The 20822-nt window shown below is 45.0% G+C and overlaps 1 protein-coding gene across 2 annotated transcripts in view; it reads right to left on the minus strand.

Annotated features, from left to right (window-relative positions):
* Positions 1 to 20822, minus strand: part of NAV2 (neuron navigator 2) — a 358500-nt gene that overhangs the window by 151849 nt on the left and 185829 nt on the right. The window lies entirely within an intron of this gene.

Genomic DNA, 20822 nt, shown 5'->3' on the forward strand with positions numbered 1-20822 from the left:
AGTGTTCCTATGCTGGTACTTTCAAAGAGCTACAGACACGGACTCAAAACAAAATAAGACTTTCTAGCTTTAGAGTCTGAACTGCACACCAGCTTCACCCTAGGCAAGAAAACACTTCGGTTATCTGAAAGTCAAGGCTTCCCTTTGGCGCTCAGCGAGTGTTTCCCCAGCCAGATTCTTTTCTCAGAAAAGCCTCAAACTATTTCGAAACTACAACGGGAATTATTCTGGGAAGGGCAGGTTCCAAACTGGAATACTGCTAGCCACCAGAACGTGAAGATGGCGGCATCTTGGTCTCCCCGCGCCCTCTCGCAAGTGAGGGCAGCTGTCAGGACAAACGCCGAGGAGCTGGAGGGGCGCCCTTCCCGGCGGAGGCCCCCGCCTGCCCACCCACCCACATCCTGTGCCTACCCGGCATGCAGAACAGACGGGCTGCAGCCCTCCCATCCCCAAAGGGCGCTTCTGCAAAGTCACAATGACTCAACTTACCTAGCAGCAGCCACTTTCTCCCGCAACGACTCCTTAAGAATTCTCCAGCAGGAGAGACGGCCCTCGCAATTGTCACAAGTGTTTTCGGTTAAACTGCTCATGTTTCTAATTAACTTTTGTCATCCGCAACTGCTCCAGTGCCCAGAAGCCTGGCGGGATTAACGGCTGCTTCTTCTGCCCCCCCTCCCCTTTTTTTAATACCTATATTCGGCTGCCTTCTAGCAACAGAGTAAACTGTATATAGAGCGGCTTTTTATGATTTAAAAGTCAACGGCCGCCAAAGCCAAGTGAAGGCAGCCCCTGTGTGGGGCAAGAACGCCAAGTGCTTCCCTTCATTCTCAGCTGCTCAGGGAAGCCACAGTTCCAGGGTGATCCAAAGCAGACCTCCCAATGTTTTAAAACACATACATCTTTCTGACTTACTGGGGATTTGGGTTTGGAAGGGGGGGTACTGCTGCACAATCCTCCCTAACAAAACTCATGGGGCGTTGTTGGATCTCTTCCTGGGGAGAGCGGAGATTGGCTTGGAAAGAGGCGCATGTAACCCACCCACACCGCTGCCTTTCAGAGGGTCCCTGCAGGCCCACGCCAGAGCCTCCTGCTTGTCAGGAGGGGCAGTGCCAGCTAGGGATGCTGTGAAGAGGGGTCACTAACCCTGTTTTATGAGTGATGAAGTTTAGGCTCGGAGAGGGCTAATGATGGACCCTAAGTCTAGCTCTAAAGGGACAAAGCCAGGATTTGAACCCAACTCGACTGACAGTGCTCTTAGGACTACATCACAGCTACCTCTGTTGATAAAGAACACATTTAAAACAGTCACATGATGCCTGAAGTGCTCTCTGGGCACTGCCTTTTCTACAGCTTAGGTGAGCTCGTGATATCCCTGGGGGATCATCCAGTTTCCACACTGGAAAGGAGGCAGCTGGCTCTTTGGGTGAAAAGCCAGTGACCCTTTACCCTCAAGTCCCATTTTTCTCAGGATGACTCTTCCTCCTTATCTGGGCTCAGGTCTAGGGTAGAAGTATTTGGTCATTCATTCAACATCCTCATTCATACCAACCTTTCATTCATTCATGAGACTCTACCATAGGCCAGACACTGTTGTAGGCACCTAGGACATATCAATGACTAAACAAAAGATCCCTGTCTGTCTTCATGGAGTTCACATTGTAGCAAAGGAGCAGATGATAACTAATATAATTATTAAGGTTTACCAATTGTTAGAAAATATGTGTGAAAGAAAAGGGGGTCTGAGGGTCAGGTTGCAATAATGCCCTTATAGGAATTGGAACATCACATTCTACACTCAATAGACTATACCTCACATAGATGACACTCCTCTTGCCTGAGTAAGTTCTATGCTCATTCCCTAGAGTACGAGTACATGGGTCAACATGACTTTTCTGTTCCCACACATTCCTTGGAATTCCTACAAAGCTTGCTTGTAGGAATAGTTTTGACAAGAAATGCCTCTCCTACCATTTCTGTGTTTTTAACATTAACATACACAGCTAGAAATTAACCTATAACTAACTAAGGACTGACCCAGAGTTAAACACTTATCTATGTGAAATGTGCAGCCTAGCTGAAGATGTGTGTCCTTCACGCCAGGTACAGGCAAAGGGCTCACACAAAGTAGGCGGGGCAGACATTCACAGTCACTTCAAAAGCCACACCAAAACAGCCTCGAGGAACTCCTACTTTGTTTTCAAACCCCAGTCCAGATGCCCTTTCCTCTGTGAAGCTATCTAAGATCCTCAAGCTCATCGAACACCATTTTATTTTCTACTCTGTGTTTTCCTCAAACACTGACCATATCTCCCCATAAAAGGATCTGGGAATCCCTACTTATGCCAGGCACTGGGAGTAGAGTTGGATAAAACACAGCTCCTGCTCTGGAAGTTCACTGTTCAAAGAAGTAACAATTCTCACAAGAGACCACAGAATCAGAGTAAAGAGTTGTAGAGGGAACAAGTCCATGACACCCAAAGATGGGATCTTCAAATCCTCCCTAGAGAATAAGGGAACCTCTCTTGAGGGCATGACCTTGGGTTGTCATGGTATACCTGTGAGTTCTACTAGGGCAAAGCCCCTCCCTGCTGTCCCCAAACTTACTCTCAAGAGTGGAGAAAGTACTCAGGAAGTTCCTTCTGACTTCTTGATAGTTTTGATATTTTCAAGTCACATTTAAGGTGAGAGAGATGCAAATTTTGTCATTAGTCATCAGTGTTTTATTAAAATTTTCCACCTGGACTCAGAAAAACCAAGATCAAGACCTAGAGCTTTAGGATTGGCCATTTAGCCTGAGCGTCCCTGGTTACTAAATCATAACAGCTACACAAAGCAGCCTCGGAGCTAATTTGGTTTCTAGATCAGAAGCAACTTGAGTAGAGCTAAAGGCACCAGACATCTAAAGGTCAAATCATCAACATGAGGCACTTACATCACATCTGGGAATCTTATCCATAGTGACGGGGGCTCCAGGTTGTGTGCAGGTTAACTTGACATATTTTTGTCATTCCTATGGTATCAACCCAGCGATCTCAGACAATCTAGTACTCTGAAAAACAGTCTGGGGAGGGCTGGGCAAATTCTTTAAATTAAGAGCACTTCTCTGTCTAGTAACTGACAGCTTTTGTTTCTCGTCTTATGTATATGACCTTTGTTAGAGCAAAGGACTCTAAGAGGGAGAAAGGAGAAAAGCACAAAAGAATGTTTGATATTAATAAGAGGAGGAACTGGAGCTCCCGGCAGTGCTACTGAGAACTTCCTATATAATTTTTGGGTAAATCTAAATCTATTCTGAAAAAATACAGGTTATCTTAAAGAAATATAGTGAACATAAGTATAAGTATTCTCCCAACAAGTCTCTGTAAGTCAGGGAAGGCAATTAAACTACTTTTAATGGCACATGAATGAACATTTTTAGACTTTAAAAATGTTATGTTTGGTGGCATATTAGAAAAGGCAACTAGTCCATATGCAAGTGGACCATTTCACAGGCATTAAATTAGATTTAAAACTTAAGTTGATTTAAGGGAAATATGAAATGAGTAAAAACTCGAGTGGTTCACAGACTTAACAAACATCTTGCAAGTATCTAAAAGACTGAGCTGGGGAAGCAAGATTCCATTAAACCAAGAAATACTTATACATGAAAACAGGTAATAAGCATTTTAAAGACACTTTCCTTATATTAATTCTCTTGGGAAATATAATCGACTAAATATAAATCCAGTCAGAAGGCCCAAATAAGGGAAACTGAAATGGCTGCATTCTAGACCATAATTTATTTATATGCGGTCAGCACATGATATTTTGCTGAGATTGGCCAGTGCTGGCAACATGACTAGGACATATTTGGCCAAAACTAATTAAAAAATAATGACTTTCAGTTTTTGAATAGCAAACACAAGAATGACAAATTACCACATAGCCCAATAAACATCCAAATATTCAAAGGCAAACTGAAAACAATCAAACATGCTCTTACGAGGTGCAGTGGACTCTGTACGGTCTAGCCTTGTCCATGCTCAACAACGGTCAGAGCCCCTGCAAAGCCTTTATCATCCACCAGTGGATCACGTCAGCAGCCAGAGCATCTCAGTTCAAGAAGTCCAGCTTGCAAGCTCACCACCATCAACTGTCAAACCACCATAAGCAGGAAAAGTCTCATTTGAAACACTGCAGACAGGATGCTTTTGAAGAAGGGAAACTTTTTTTCTTTAAGGGTTTAGGGGGATCATTAATTCTCCTAGGGAGGGAAAAAGTTTGGTTTTCCTGGCAACCAGCCTTAACCGTCCCTGACCATAATCAAAATACTTTCTAAATGAAAATACTGTGTAAGGCAGCAAAATAAGCCTATCTTCCTCTTTCCCTCTGTAAGGGCCAACACTGCCCCAAAGTCTCTTCTGTCCACAGCTTTACTCTTAAGGAGATGTCAGTGTTCTGGTCCCCACGCTAGCAGGCCCTCCAGGGCTGTGCCTGGTGTTCTGGGTGGCTGGTCCCAGCTCCAATCACTGCTATTGTGATTTTAAACTGCTCTGAAGAGATTTCCCGCCAAGATCTGCTTCACAGACTTCAGGAAAAGGCCCAGTAGTTGGATCTTAGAAAATGTTGCAATTGCCTATAATTTGTCAGGGTGTCAATCTTGACCACTCAAATTTGTTAGATAACTGAAACCAGTTTTTTTTTTTTTCCTCCAAGTGGATGGACTCCAGCCACACAGGCTGGAGACTGTTTTCAGAGATGCTCAGGTCACTTTCTTTCCAACCCTGTTGGCCGCCAGACCACAGCAGGGTGGGAAAACCTCACTCAGTGCTCACAGTGGTTCTGTGGGATTCCTTGAGTCTGCTTGGAGTTATTTCTCAGCACCGTTGAGATCAGTGCCTGGTATTAAGGCCATGAGCTCAAACATAGTCTTCCTTGCAGCTCCTTCATAGATAGCATCCTTGCAAGTACAGTAGGAGGGGAGACAAGTGGGGCCATGAGAATCAGCAAAGAAATTGGGGGTTGGGGAGGGGCAGGGAACTAGGCTTTGGACCTATGTACTTTAATGGCTTTCTTTGTGTCTGCCTTGCCAAAAGCTCCTAGAACATTTGAATTAAGATGGCGATCTATGTAAACAACTACACTTAAGAAGTTACTCTGTCCATGCAATCCCTATCAAAGTGTCAATGATTTTTCCAGAAATAAAAAAAAAAAATCCATATGCAATCTCAAAGGCCTCCAAACAGTCTTGAAAAAGAACAAAGTTGGAGGTTTCACACTTTCTGGTTTTAAAAATTATGGCAAAGCTATGGTAATGAAATGAGAGTGGCACTGTCATAGAGGCAGAAATAGACAAATGGACTAGGCTAGAGAGCTCAGAATAAACCTTGCATAGATGCTCAAATGATTTCAGGACTGTTCAGTGGAGTATAGAAAGTCTCTGACAGAGAGTGCTGGGAAAATTGAATATCCACATGCCAGAAAAAGGGGGTCAAAATTCTCAGAAGAAAACATAAAGTTGAACTTTAATAAAAATCAAAAACTTTTGTGCACAAGGAATTTTGATCAACAGAGTGAAAAAGGTAATCTGCTGTGGGAGAAAATTCCACAAAGACAAAAGTAGAATTAAGGTTGGGAGTTGCTGGGGGCTAGGGAGTGGGAAATCAGTGTTGAGAGGACAGAGCTCCAGTTGGTGGAAGATAAGGCATTCTGGAGATGGATGATGGTGGTGGCTGTCCAAAAAATGTACTCAGTATCACAGAACTGTACATTTTAAGTGGTTCAAAAGGGAAATATTATATACTTTTTATCACCTGTAATAGGGTTACACTGGACTATAGAATTCTGAGCAGCACAGAGATTCACAGGCAGAGATTCACTCCTTTATTTCAGTGCTTAGTACATGGCCACATACTAAGGGCTCAAGAAGTACTAGTTGACTGAAATAAAAAAAAAGTCTGCCTGTTAGTTTGATGGTGAATGAATCCCATGAAACTACTTAGTGCTGAAGATTTTCTTTTATCCTAGCATAAAAGCAATTAGTTTCAAAAGAACAATGATCTTATTTTTAAGATTTATTTAAGCATACAGAGGTGTAGGGATGGTGAGAGAATTTACCAGAGACAGAAAGGGAAGCAAAAAAAAACAGATCAACGAAGTACACTGCTGAGGGAGTAGTGGGCAAAACAGGAGAGGTCTGCTGGGCCAGGTGGTCACTTCCGGGACCAGGCATTGAACCCGCACTGAAGCGGCTGCGGCTGGCTTATAGTGCTGCGTCCTAACCCACTGAGCCACCAGGGAGGGGCCAGAACAATGATTTTTTTTTTTTTTAACAAAATCTGACAATCAAGTGAGAACATCCTTGCTTCTTTTTCCAACTACCATTTACTCTGGCCAAGCTGTCGTGTCTGACTGGGACTCCTCATTGCCTTCCATCCACACCAACCTCAGCCCCCAAACAACCTCACAAACTGTTTTTTCTAGGAAAACCCCCAAAATTTCCAAACCAGAGCCATTTCTTCTTCCTCAAAAGAACAAGAACTGGGGCCCTCCCTGGTGGCGCAGCGGGTTAAAGCACAGCACTGAGAATCTAAAGCCGTTTCCTCATGAGTTCAATTCCCGCCTGCCCCGGAGGTGACCACATGGCGTGGCAGACCTCTCCTGACCCGCCCGCTGCTCCCCTCAGCAGTGTATTTCGTTGATCTGCCTGTTCTGCACTCCACTCTGTCTCTGGTAAATTCTCCCACCCTCCACATCTCTGGCCTGTATCCCAGTTCTGTATGCACAAATAAAATAAAATCTTTAAAAAAAAAAAAAAAAAAAAAAAAAGAACAAGAACTGGAAGGCTATGGGGGGGGGGGCGCTCAGGGTCCAGGCATATTGCTGTTGGCGAGGAGATGCACACAGCTTCCTTGCAAGAATGGCTGATTACAAACTAGGTGCCTGAAGTGGCTGTTGGACAAATCAAAAAGCAAAGAACAAAACATTTATCCCTCTTGGACCTGCCCCTGTAATCTGGTCAAAAAACTAAAATCAGGTGTGGCTTGCCCTTCTAGGAGAATCATGCCAGTTGTCCTCTTTATGTGAACTGAAAAGATTGGAAACCTTGGCGGGGGGAGGGGGCAGGTGTTAATGCTTTTCTTCTCTGGATGGTGGCAATTTTGCTAAAGCAGGCCACTGGAGTGTCGTGTGAATATAGCAGTATCTTGTGACCAGTGTACAGAATGTGGAAGTTTGTTATCTCAGTAGCCTGAAGTTTCTCTCCTGCATGAACCACAAAATTTCCAGGTTTCCTCGTGACTTTTCCACCTGGAGGAAGTGGACAGTGAGGTCTTGGACAGCTGCAGCAATTAAGTTGAGTTTCTTTTAATATATGACAAGGTAATTCTTTTACTTTAGTGACTTATTTTGTATAACACTAAATGAAACGCTAGGTGATGAGGTAATTTGTTTCTTTGTTGGAAATTAAGAAATACTGAAAGAAAATCAGGAAGTACCTTTATCCTAGATCCTTTACACTATATTTTCTCTAATTTCACAAGGTAGGGTTTCGAATCCCATTTCCCATCATAAAGAACTGGTGAAGCTAAACAAAGGTTAACTGGCTGCAAGTATTGGCACAAAGTTGGATTTACATTTGCCTTGTAAGAACACCTTAAAGAGAGAGTAAATTCTTAAAAATCTCTCTTCTTCCTACTTGATCTTTACATCAAGAGCCTCCCACTGCTGGATGAGAAGACAAATTATCTGACTGCTTGGAAGGAAGACACCTTTAAAAATAAATTTAAAGGCCCTCCCTGGTGGCGCAGCGGGTTAAAGCACAGCACTAAGAAGCTTAAGCCACTTCCAAATGAGTTCGATCCCTGCCTGCCCCGGAGGTGACCACATGGCGTGGCAGACCTCTCCTGACCCTCCCACTGCTCCCCGCAGCAGTGTACTTCGTCAGTCTGTCTGTTCTGCTCCCCACTTTGTCTCTGGTGAATCCTCTCACCCTCCGCATCTCTGGCCTGTACCCCAGTTCTGTATGAATAAATAAATCTTTAAAAATAAATAAATAAATTTAAAAAATCCTGTTCTTCAGCTTTCAATTTTTGAAGCCATTATCATCTTCAAAACACCTTCTTTTCTCTTGAATTTATTTGTTCAAAATCCCAGTAATATGTTTCAAGAAAAAGCTTTTAGTTGTAATTGGTCAAACCATTCTCAGTCTTGTACCATATATGGCTGCAAGAAAGTACAAAACTGGCCATAAAAAAACCTTCTCTCTTTTTTTAAGGGTGTATGAAATTTCACAGAGAGACTGTAAACACTTTACGGGGGGCAAATCTCATTTTGGCAGGAGGTCATCATCCACAGCTAGCAGTTTTTTTGGCAGCAATGGATGCTATTGTAAATCCACCACTCTGAGAGAGTGAGGAAATGTACAGCCTCATCCTCTAAGCCTACTACTCTTCCTGCTTCGGTAGGGACACAAGCTGGACCCTCCAAAACAGGGGGCTTCCAAGTTACCCCAAAGTGCTTTCCACTCAAGGAGACACACAGGCAGCAAAAGAGAGAAGGGATTCTCAGGTCAGTTTCATCGCCTGCAGGACTTCTCTGAGTTTACTTTAATCTGCTTACCTGAACCAGAAATATACAAAATGGCAATGTTATTGTATGACTCCTCAATGTATTCTTGTCATAGAACGAGTTTTCTAGGCTAGTTTAAGGAAGCAGCCTGCTCCGGGGTGCACTTTGGTAAACACTGTCCTAACAAAGGGGGCAGAAAATGGTCACACAAATCAGATAAGAAGCTACACCTTGAGCTCCCCCTGTGAAGTTGTAATCTCATAGATTGTACAATGTTTTCATGATACATACTTTGAGCATTAAACATCCTTAATGTATACCTGCTCCCTTTTATTTCCAAATGATTAGTATGAGTCTCTGCATTACAGCCAAAAACTACATGAAAACAGGAAGCAGGAATCATGGCTGGGCAGCAGGATGTCTAAAAAAGATTTCTGTCAACACTCAAACTCACTGTGACTCAGCCCCGAGTCATGGTGGCCATGAAAAGTGAGGTGCTCGTGACTGGTATTAACTTGGATGACTTAGCAGGAGGCAGCCCTGTGGCACACAGCCCCGCTCACAGCTAGAACGGACACACATCTTCAGCATCCGGCACCTGGGCAGCTTCTCAGAGGCCTGCTACTTCAAGTCAATCATTTCTCAAAGAGGGAAAGAGCTTTGGCAGGTGATGAGCTCCCCGAGGTTTGCATCAGTAGTTGGTCAACTGTTACTGAACTTAGGGCTGGAGCGCTCAGCAGATGAAGTAGCTTTGCTGCCTCTACTTCACAACTACCAGTTCGACTCTGAGGCCACCCCAAAACTCCCTTGAGGAGTTTTAACTACCTCCGCAAGTGTAACTACCACTATGGAGAAATACAGTGTGCCCAGGCTGAGGACTAGGGTAGAGGGCGACCATAGACCATTCTCGGGGAGGAGTGGCCAAAATAATTGGAACATTCCACATGAAGAGAGGCCCTGGGAGAAGACAAACGTGGGCAGACCCTTGCTGTGAAGTGGCTCTCCTTTCCCTTTGATTTTTCTGCCCACAGACACTGAATGACAGCAAAGAGTTAAAGCAACACTAGTCAGTGCAGACCCGGGACTCTGCATGTGTAGAGCAGGAGGCCAAGGGCCATCAGGAGGGGCCTGGGGCCCCCTGGGCTGAGGGATAGGGATGAGGAGGGGGCAGGTGAGGAAGGGAGTGTGCATAGCAAGTGTAGAAAAGGGGAGTTGAGCCAATCTGTTTTTATATGTTCTCTGCTTCACTTTTTTATCGCAGCACTTCTCTTTACATAAAGATTTTATTTGGCAAAACGTTACCATGGAAAAATACTCTAGGACGGTATTAATAATCGTATATTAATAAGAATAATTGCCAACATTTCCAAAGTCTGTACTTTATTCCAGACAGCATGCTAACAAGCATTTGTATTTTGTATTTTATTGATTTTTTTCACACATGCCGTAAGTCCGATGAGATAAGTAAGAGTGACTCTATTTTCCAATGAGGAAACTGAGGCATAGTGTTTTCGGTTACTAAAGATCACAGATTAGGGACAAGCAACATTCTTTCAAAGTCTGGCTGCACTCCTGGTCTATCCTACATTGCAAAGACAATAAACTAGACGCTGGAGTGTGAGCTTTTCTATAGGCGCAAGATGTGGTGTTATCAACAGCTTTCAGAGACGCTATAGCAAAGTTCTCTGACCTTTAAATCCTTCTCTGAGGAAAAGGAGAATTTTTCCCTCCAGGAGATGCTTTTCAAAAATGAGAATGTCAAACAGTCGAGCAATAATTTAAGTGTGGTTTTAGTTCTTCAAAATTTAGGATGCTGGCAAAATGTAGTCTTTCTGCCAATCAAAATCAGAAGCCAACCAAAGAACGAGCTTATTGTATTTCTCTGGAGGAATCAAGGCAGAAACTGAGAGCTGAATTGGACTATTATTCACTCTCTATGATTGTATTAGGCCAAATGCACAGGAACAGAAGGAAAAAAGCAGTCATTTATCCTGATTCTGCCAAGTATGCAGACACTTGGTATCAGATAGATCAAATAATTCCAGGGTTTCACGGATGTCACTGATCACACACAGCTCTACCAGACTTCTGAGCCTTTCACCAAACAGTTGTCTTCTTAATGGAAAAACAGAATTATTCTTCTGGAAAAAAAAAGAAAGAAAGAAAGAAATCCACCAAGGTGGGGAGTCCCCCAGAGATTGCTTGCTGGCTTTACTCACCCAAATCAGGAAGCAATTTCCTCCAGGTGTCTGTTTTGTTTTATGCAACAGGCCTGGCTGTGACAAGTTGGGGGCAGACTGAGTTTTTGTAAATGGAGCTCTCATTTAGTGGAGCCTAGTAACTCTCTGGGAAGGGCAAAGGCATCTTCTAAAACCCAGATAACCATGATGAGGTGGAAAGAATGTAATGTAACTGTCCTATTCTGTTCTATGCTATTCACTCACCCTTAGAATTACACAATCACGGAACTCTGTGGATGGGTTCAGTGCATTTTAATAGTTTGGCAGTCTGGAACCAATTCCTTAGTCTAACTGAGCTCCAGCTTATTTACAAGTAAAAATAAAACAAACACTAATAACTACTATTTACTGAGTCCCAACCACTGCCAGCTACTGTAGTAAGTGCTTTAAATAATCTCATTAACATTTTAAAAAATTAATTATTCCATCAATGCACATGTTCATCTGACAAAGTGGATTTAGTACAGTTTGGAGAGACTAGCAACATACCCAAGGTCACAGTTAGGGAGACAGTAGAGCCAAAATCTGAACCTTAAAGTCCAAGGTATCCACGCCTGGCCTCTACTGAGTGAAGAGAGTGACTACATCTGTCTTCCTTCATCATAAGGAAGAAAAGAATAGAGGGGAAAGCCTATTGCAAAAAGCTCTGTATGGAGATTCATTCATTTCACTTACATGTATTGGGCTTTCTTAAAGTGAGGTATGGCTGTGCCAAGTACTGGTGGCACTGCTGTCTTCCGCAAACAGGGGAGAGGCAGGCCACACACCAATAACCTTGGCTGACCGAGCTCTGCAGAGGAAGAGAACTGCCCTTCCTGAGGCCTCAAACACTCCTAAGTGCCCAGGTTTTGCAAATAACTCCCACAGCCCCACCCAAGTTGACTGCAGATCTCTGGCAAACCTCCCCCACCCCCCACTCGTTCCTCTGTACCAGGGCCCCTTGCAGGGCAGGTTTTGGCCCCTGTGCCTCATCCACCTCACCAGGCTTGCTGGAGGCAGCCCAGTGAACACACAGCTCTCACTGTCTGGAGTGATGACTCAGACACTCCTGGCAGCATCTGCTCTGTTTCTGCAAAACTCAAAGGGCTCTTCATATGAGTGACGTTGAAAAGGGATTCAAGGAGCTTCTCACCCACATGCAGGGCTTCAAGATAGAATGCGAAAAGCAGGCTCTCTCTCGAACCAGTCTGGAGATTTTAACACAAACTTACACATTCCAAAGCTTATTAAATATTGTTCCGGGGGACCTCTGTAATCTTGAATAATGAATTCTGGAGCCATGGTAAACAGGGATACGATCGAGGCTCAGAATTCTATGGTAGTGTTTCTCTGTGGGAATCCTAAAACAGCCACAGTATTTAGTATTTGTTCTTCCATCCATCGCAGGCTGGTCCTGCCAATATTTTTGACACATTTGTTCCAGGGACTTCCCCAGCTGCAGGAGATAAAGCAATATTATATGGTCTGTGCTTTTAAAGGGTTCCAAGTTCTGTGGGTGAGACCGACCATAAGCAAAGGTAACAGCAAAGTATGATGCTATCGTGATAGGGGATTGTTTACAGAGCTGTGGATCAAAAAGGTGTTGCCTCACTCAATCTGGGCACAAGTCGGCATAAGTCATTCAAGCAGTGTTTTGCCAGCCCAGCATACAATTTCTAGAATTTAATTCTTTTCTGGGCATTTAGTTGGAAATAAGGTGTCCAGACACCCAAACCTGGCAATTAAAATCAAACTCAGAACAAATTAATGAGATTATTTGCCTGATCGGAGTGAAATATGACGAGCCAGATGCCATTTGCAATACTATACTCACAGCCATGAATCCTGGGGCTGATCCATTGATCCAGTATGTTGAAAAATGGAATGTGTAACTTGAGCAGAATGCGCTTCTTCCCTGCTCACTCGGCGCAAGTGTTCATTCAGTGCATGTCCTAAATTTGTCTCCACAACGAAGGATCCTCACAAATCACTGCCCGGTCCAGGCTGGACCAAAGGCAGCCTGCAGCCTGCACACTTTCATTCTTTCTCAAATTTTGACAAACCCAAAGCAAAGCCGATGATTTCAAATAATGTCAAGTGACTGCTAATCTAGTCACGTCCAACTGTCAATCCAGATGCCACTACTTCCTGGAAAGTGGCTTAACTTCCTCTAGCGAGAGACACACATTACGGTCACAAGGTTTTATATGAGTGACAGGGACTCACGTGAAAGTTTATAATCCCAACCTGGGGCTTAATGGAGGAAATGCAACCAGAAAAAGACAACTGGCATTATCCCCACGCCCACCGGGACTGGGCTTGGCAGTCAGAATCTGTCCCTGAATCTTCACACATTCACCCCAGGGAGGGTAGTAATCAGAGAGGCTGAGTCACTGGCTGACAACACACAGCTAGTAAATGCCACGGGGCATCAAGCCGAGGTCAGTCCCACAGGACACTCCTACCTCCTGCCGCAGCCTCATTCTCCCTTATAAAAGAATACATCTGTGGAATCAAAGCAATGGTGTGAGGAGGGCGTGGATGAAGAAGTAGCAGAATATTTCTGGGGAGCCACCGAGAGCACCAGAATGTCTGCCGTGACGGCAATTCTCCTGGATAAGTGACTTGAGACAGAAACTGACCCCCAGGGGAGCCTGCAAATGGAAGTAACTGTCTTGCAGGAGATGAAAGGCATCAAAAAGAGGCAGAAGTGGATTGATAAGCAAGTTAGGGGACATGCACGCTCAACATTTCCCTCCTGGTGACACCACCATAAATTCATGAGTGACTAGAACAAAAGGAAATGCTTGCTGTGAGCAGCTCTCTTCTAGAGACCAGCGGAAGCAGGCTTCTACATGAGGGCCTTGGGGTGGAATGGGGGACAACTTCATAGAAAAACTTCACAGAAAAACTCACACACGTGCTGTGAGGTGGGTTCCTGACTTCCAGTCACTTCTTCCAAAAGCAGGATGCCCTCTGCAAAGACCTTGGCTGGTCTGGGGCAACTGTCCTCTTGGGTGCACCTCCACGGGCTACTTCTGCGTCCAGAGCTGTGTGACTCCTCCCTGCCCTGGAGGACTCTCCTTACATAGCAGCCCCACTTCCCAAACCGCTTCTTCCTGTGAGGGTCAGAGCCCAGCTCACCCTCCTCTTTCCTCTACCCTCCTCTTTCCTCTACCCTCTTTTCTTCTTGGTCTTGGCCTTTACTGTTAGCTTGGTCCAGATTTAGCCCATTCTTGTCACCTATTTCCTCCTCTGAGATAGAACACAGTCAACCAGGACCTGAAGGTCAAATGCCCATCACCTGTCTTATAAATAACTTTTATAGGAACACATACTGTCTATAGCTGCTTTCTCACTACTAAGGCAGAACTATAGCCCAAAGAGTCTGACCAGCCAGACCCTATAGCCCAGAGAGTCCCAAATATTTACCATCTGGCCACATAAAGGAAGGTATCCTTGAGTACAGGAGTGAATGCAAGTGTGACAGGGTTAGATAAACATCACTAGGTCAAGAGACCGATTCAGTGGTTGCTGCAAAGACGCTAATTAGAAATCCTTTAAATGACTGAAAGGAAATGTTCCGGCTAACTGTATTTTCTATTTAAGTCAGTGACAGCAATAACAATTAGCTTTTGTGTTTTAATGCACATTGATTTGGCAGATCCCCCCCGCCCCCCCCCCCCGCCTTTGTAGACAAGTTACACCATCTCTCTTCATAGTATAGCTTCAGCTATAACTGGGAAATAACATCCTTTGTCTTCCAGTTAAATGCTGGAAGCTATTGCTTTTGCTATACTGAAAGTATCATCTTATTTCCCCAGCATTCACTCGTAATTTTGCATTAGTTATAGCTCATTAAGTACTCAATAAGTACCTCTGGTATAAAAGCACCATGTAATGAACTTACTTTCATCGCCAAATGTATGCCTCATGATACCCTATACATTGTAGATACTGCTCCATCTTCATTTTACAGCAGAAATAAAAGTCCAGGTTTGGGAAGTTTAAGGAGCTTCTTCAATATCAAATGGCAAAGACACATTTGCATTTGCTAGCTCTTGTGTCTAAGATGTTATGACTCTCTGGGCCCTTCCCTCATTTTACCACAGGTATTTATCTGAAACCTCTCACCACTGACACACACCACTGTGTGTGTCAGTGGACCGGGAAGAGTATTAGGTGCAGTCCCTGAGGTCAAGGAGTTGATGTGCTAATGACAGACCAGAGGCCATGATGAGGATACAAAAGAACAAGGCAGGGTACTGAGGGAGGGGTTTCAAACCCAGCCTAGCAGTGAGAAAAGGCTCTCAGGAGGAAACAAGTCTAACCTGAAACATCCCAGATGAGTCAGTGACGCAGAGGCAGGAGGACTGAGGACTGAGGAAAGCAGAGAACATTTCGGAGAGCAGCACTAGAAGTCTGGGTGCGGAGTCTACTGCCCTGCATGGAACTGCTAACTCCATGGGCAGGTGCTTGAAGCTTGGGCACAAGAGGACAGTTCCCAGGGGTCCTGCAGGCCATGGGGGTGCATCTACACCTTCTAAAAGATCCAAACCAGAGGGATGAAATGGAATCATGTGTCTCAAGTTCAATGAGATTCATTTACTATAATATCCCCTTCTCAACCGAAGCTATTTTCTTGTGAAAATCAGGTGGCTTTTGATGGGGGCCCACCTCTCCCACCACCAAAAACTAAGCCCCGGTTGGACTCCATGATCATTTTAGCTCCTTGAAGGGCTAACAGCTAGTAGTAAGTCAAGCTCAATAAATGAGTGCCAAGTGAATGTGGTGGCTGTTGCACAAAGCAGTGCACCATCATCAAGCTAAAAGAATTCTCACCTGGAAGAAGTTAGCTACTGAGTTTTGGAGAGACAGAAGAGAGTGAAAAATGTGATCTTAACAGTGGCAGCCAAGCTCTTCTGAGAAGCTTCCTTTGTTTACAAAATACCTGAGATAGAACACTCCAGGGGTGGAAGACGGGGCTCTGGGAGTATGGTCTGGAAGGAGATAAGAAACTCCTCTGTATAAACCACTCTGGGTATGAGATGGGAGGTGGCAGATGGGAACAATTAACAACGTAGGAGGAAGCTGGGATCTTAAAAATAAAAGGTGGCTACTGAGAAACTCTCAAGGTCACAAAAGAAGGACTTGTAAGAACAGGAACATCCAACACTCAAACAAACCTAAGCTACTCGTGTTACAACACTCCAACTCCTCCAAGACCTTAAACTACCAGGGAAAATCTGCAATCCCCAAAGCCCGTGTTACTCAACAACAAAAGCCATTTTCTGGTAAGTGATGAATGTTGCTCACAGGACAGTAAGATGCCTGATCTACAAGTTCTAGCATTTCAGCAAACAGGAACTAGCAGCTAACAGTGGCAACCCCAAACTGCTCCTCCACTCCAACCAAACAAAATAATGCAATGCAAAACACTTCCAGAAAATCAGGGCTCCAGGTCTTCTTCTACTTGTGAGTTGGAAGCCATTTGAGTCGAACCCCTGTGGTAGGCTGGAGAACACCTACTGACTGACTCTGGGAGGAAAAAAAAATCCGATTCATCGTGTTTGTTGATTTCTGTGGTGTGAATACCCCTGCAATGGCAGATTTCAAGCCACTCACATGGCATCAATAGGCTTTTGATCCCTTTAATATGTTGTCATTGTCTCTCACAAGCTAGAACAAGTTAACTCAGGGTTTCCTGGCTCAGGAGGGTCTGACTTGTCTCTGGGTTAAAGACAGTTTCTGCGGATGAAGTGTGTGGAAAAGAAAGGATTTTAGCAGAGTTTAGTGGCTTGTGGTGAGGGATAAGGAAGGCAAGAGGCAGGAACAGCAGCAGCAGCAGGCCATCTCTGTGTACCAGTGCTCAAACGACAAGCTGGCATGATGCCCCTTCCAGACCAGGCGGAACCTGAGGCCCAGAGAACGTGCTCAGTGCCCGGCATCACTGCTGGAATTAGTAGCAGACCTGCAACTCGGTGCTGCCCTGCTGCCCTGAGCCTTGGCATCCTCCTCGCGGGAGAGCCAGGCAGGAGCTTGACTGGCAACCGAGCAGGGCACAGACAGGCAGCTCCAGCAAAGTGTTCACATTTTATTAGCTGATAATGTGGAGAGCTGTTGACTCTCTCTGCGGGGCGGGGAAGAGTGCTATCGGCGGCAGGGTGAGCTTGACAGCAGACAGCCAACACCTAGCTAACAGCAAGAGAAGACCCAACTGGGTGGCCAGCAGCAGTGGAGTGAGTGGACGGACTTCTCCAAGAATTTGCAGGGATGTGGGAGAAGCAGCGGGTGACGGGGTATTCCCGAGTGTGAAGGGATCTCCACTCCTGTGTGGATCAGCAGGAAAAAGGAAGGGCGGGAGAGCGAGGTCCTTGTATGTTCTCAAATCTCAAACACAAAAAAATACAAAATGTACCAGGCAACGCCTCCTTCTCATTGAAAAGATCAAATTAGACATTCGAAATGTTTTTCAAATGATTTCTGGCCTGCTTATGTTACCGAAAACAGGGCAGGGTGATTCAAACCTGCTGTCAATACAGAGTGAAGGGAAGAAAAATGCCTGCTATTCTGCAGCTGTTCGGCCGGAATCCCGGAGGAGATGCTTTTATGACATTCTGATGCACATCAACAAGCCTGTGTCCAGGGCAGGAGTTAAACCAAATAAACCTGACGGATATCAGAGTAGGAGCAGAGCTTTAAAGCAGCAGCCAGGAATGTGTTCCTTGGCGTGACTCAGATTACAGGCACTGCCCCTGCCTTCAGTAAAACTGTACTCTGAAAGTGTTGAATCTGGTTTCTCTTTGACTTGCCAATGTTTTCAACTCATGGAAGTAAATCAGGAAGCGGACATGGTGGGTGCACAAATATACAGAGAGCTGTTCCTAGAGCGGTGGTCAGGGTACAGGCTGGGTTCCCAGGAAATTCACTGCAGAGTCGGAAGAAGACACACCAGAGCGGGAAGGTTTCCAGAGACACTACAGTCTTCATAAGATGCACCTTTGAAATAGACTCGGGGGATGCAACCATTCAGGATGCGCATTCTGTGCCAGATTTGGGGGACACAAAAATCAGCAGTGCCCCATTTCATGGAGGAGATGAGCCCGAAATTCTCAACTATTACATTTAAACATATTTTTTTCTGTTTCATTTATTTAACTTTTTAACAACCAATAATAGAGCCACGAGAGGCCAAATGTGTTTAAGTGGAATATCAACATTTGCACAAAGCTATGGGGGTCTGAAAGCCAAGCAGCCTTTCTCGAGAGATTCAGAAACGCACGAGCATCACATTTTTTGTACTTTTTCTGTGAGTAAAGATGCAAACTTGTCCTAGCCCTCAGTTCTAAAATAATTTCCATTTTGTCTATTTCAAAAACATTGGATCCTAGTTCATCTTGCTTTTGACAATTCATTAACTTATATGAGAGTGAAAGGATCACTACCAAACATGGACATTTTGCTCAAAACGTCTGTTAGACATTAGAATGCAAACACCAGAGTGCTCCTGAGCTCTCACCCAGTAGGAGCTCGAAGATGAAGTCCCTGCCATTCACCATTGCACCCATGAGCATCCCTGCAGTGTTGTAGAAGTGATCACATGTGCTCACAAAGGCAGAGATGCCTTTTGCTAACTGACCTGGAACCTAACGGGGTTTAGCTGGCCAAGGACTTCACCACCATGGAGCTGTCAGGCTCAAGATGACCACAAATACCTGTCACTGCATCACTGCACAGAGCACCTCCCTTGCGCTGTAAACTTAAGTCAGCAAAGCTCCTAGGGCAGAAATTTGTGAGTCTCTGCCTCCCCTCCCCGCCCCAGTCTGTACCCATCTAGGGTAGAGAGTGGAGGTTCCCACGAGGTCCTCCTCAGGACTTGCTAGACTCATAGAATTCAGAAAACACTTTACTTACTAGCTCACTGGTTTATTATAAAAGGCTCAAGCCAGATGAAAGAGACACACGGGGCAAGGTATGAGAAAGGGGCCAATGGTGCCTGTGTCCACCACTCTCCCCACCTCTCCCTGTGCTGGCCAACCTGGGAGGTCTCAAGAGTCCATCCTTCCAAGTTTTTATGGAGGCTTCATTGCACAGACATGCTGGACAATGCCACTGGCTACTGGTGAACTCAACCTCTAGCCCTTCTCCCCTCCCGAGGGGTCAGGGCGTTTGGTGGGAATTTCCAACCCTCTAATCACACAATTGGCTCCACTGGTCACCAGCTCTCATCGTTGGGTCCAAAAGGCACTGCATTATCTTAAGGAGAATGCTCTTATCACTCAGGAATTTCCAAGAGTTCTGGGAACGCTGTGTCAGAAATGGGGCAAAGAAATGGGAACTCTGTCAGAAATGGGGCCACGTACACATTTCCTACTATATATCTCCATGGCACAGTTGTCCACTGTCCGAGGCCAGTGTGGAACCAACTGAGTTCTCAGAGTGAGGTGAGTAGGGAGAACACTAAGATTCAGGAAACCTAGGTTCTCATACCCTTTGGCCACCCTCCAGTCTTTCAACTGGATTTACTGAACGTGACTCTGTGACCGCATTAAACTTACAGTATAGCAATGACTTGCTGGGTAGAACTGATTGAGACAAACATCTTTCTTGCTTCAAACATGACACACACTCAAACTTCCATTTCTCAGGTCACAAGGTATTTGTCTCACCCCGAGTATGAGGGTGAGACGAAAACATCTTTTCCTTCTTTTATGCCGCGAACTCAGCACTTTTCTGACATTTGAGTCACACTTGCATCGCCTGTTGTTTGTACAGCTTGTGCATGGAACAAAAAAGGGACTCCAGGGGCCTCCCTGGTGGTGCAGCAGATTGAAGCACTGAACTAAAAGCTAAAGCCACTTCAGCATGAGTTTGATCCTCAGCCCCGGAGGTGACCCACATGGCGCGGCAGACCTCTCCTGACCTGCCTGCTGCTCCCCTCAGCAGTGCACTTCATCAGTCGGCCTGTTCTGCTCCCCACTCTGTCTCTGGTGAATCCTCTCACTGCCCCTGCACCTCTGGCCTGTACCCCAGTTCTGTATGCATAAATAAATAAATAAATCTTAAAAGAAAAAGGGGGGACTCCATAATTAGTGAATTTTATCAAAATGGTTAGACTGATAGCATGATGGTTCAAAATTTGCAAGCTGACCACAGATGAGAGACATACCACAGGGGAAAGAGAGAGAGGGGTCAAGTCAGGGGAGGGAAGAGCAGAGCACATGGCTCTGTGTTGAGGGATCACAGGTGCTATGGTGGTGGAAGAGCTACAGGGATCACACCTGCGGGGAAATCAAATACTGTCCAAAAACTAACAATAATGTAAGAAAATGAGTACATTTATATATCCAAAAAATTCACATTGTCAAATTTTAAAAAAGCAGCTTTGGAACCATACAGATCCTAGTTCAAATCTCAGCTCTGACCCTGATCAGCTAAATGCATGACCCAGGCAACTGGTTTAATCTCTCAGTTTTTGTGTCTGTCCTGTGAGAAGACACGGAAATGTCTTTGGAGTGGTGTGGTGAGACAGACCAGGCTGGCGAGGTAGCTAAAGCATGCCAGGCCCCCAAGACCACGACGGCATCTGCAGGCACCTTTACCTTCATTATTGCACAACAATTCCCCCTCAGTAGTCCCTCCCACTGCCTATATTAAAAGTGGGCCCTGAAGTTATTTATAAGGCAGGCATTTGTAACACCTGCCTGTTGACACACACGGAAAGCTCTGGAGTGTGATGAAGGGGAGGAGGAACTTGATAACAATTACTGCCTCTGATATCAATGATTTGCAACCCTTGACAGGCCTCTCCTCCCACCCCCACTCCCCGACACACACCCCAGCCCATATGAGTAGTGGGAGATGCAAAAGCCCAGCTCAGGTGAGCACTCCCCGGAGAAATTCCACAGGAGCCCTACCCACAAACCAAGGAAAACTGCAAGACTTTTACAACCAGGAATCGCCTCCTTGCCCCTGGGAATCTTGCTGCGGGTATGAAAAACTGTTTTTATGCATTAGATTAATTGGCAACTTGAAGTTACAATTTGTTTTTATCTG

The sequence above is a fragment of the Condylura cristata genome, unplaced genomic scaffold (genome assembly GCF_000260355.1).
Source record: "Condylura cristata isolate star-nosed mole 26May11 unplaced genomic scaffold, ConCri1.0 scaffold00015, whole genome shotgun sequence".
In the NCBI taxonomy this organism is placed as follows: domain Eukaryota; kingdom Metazoa; phylum Chordata; class Mammalia; order Eulipotyphla; family Talpidae; genus Condylura; species Condylura cristata.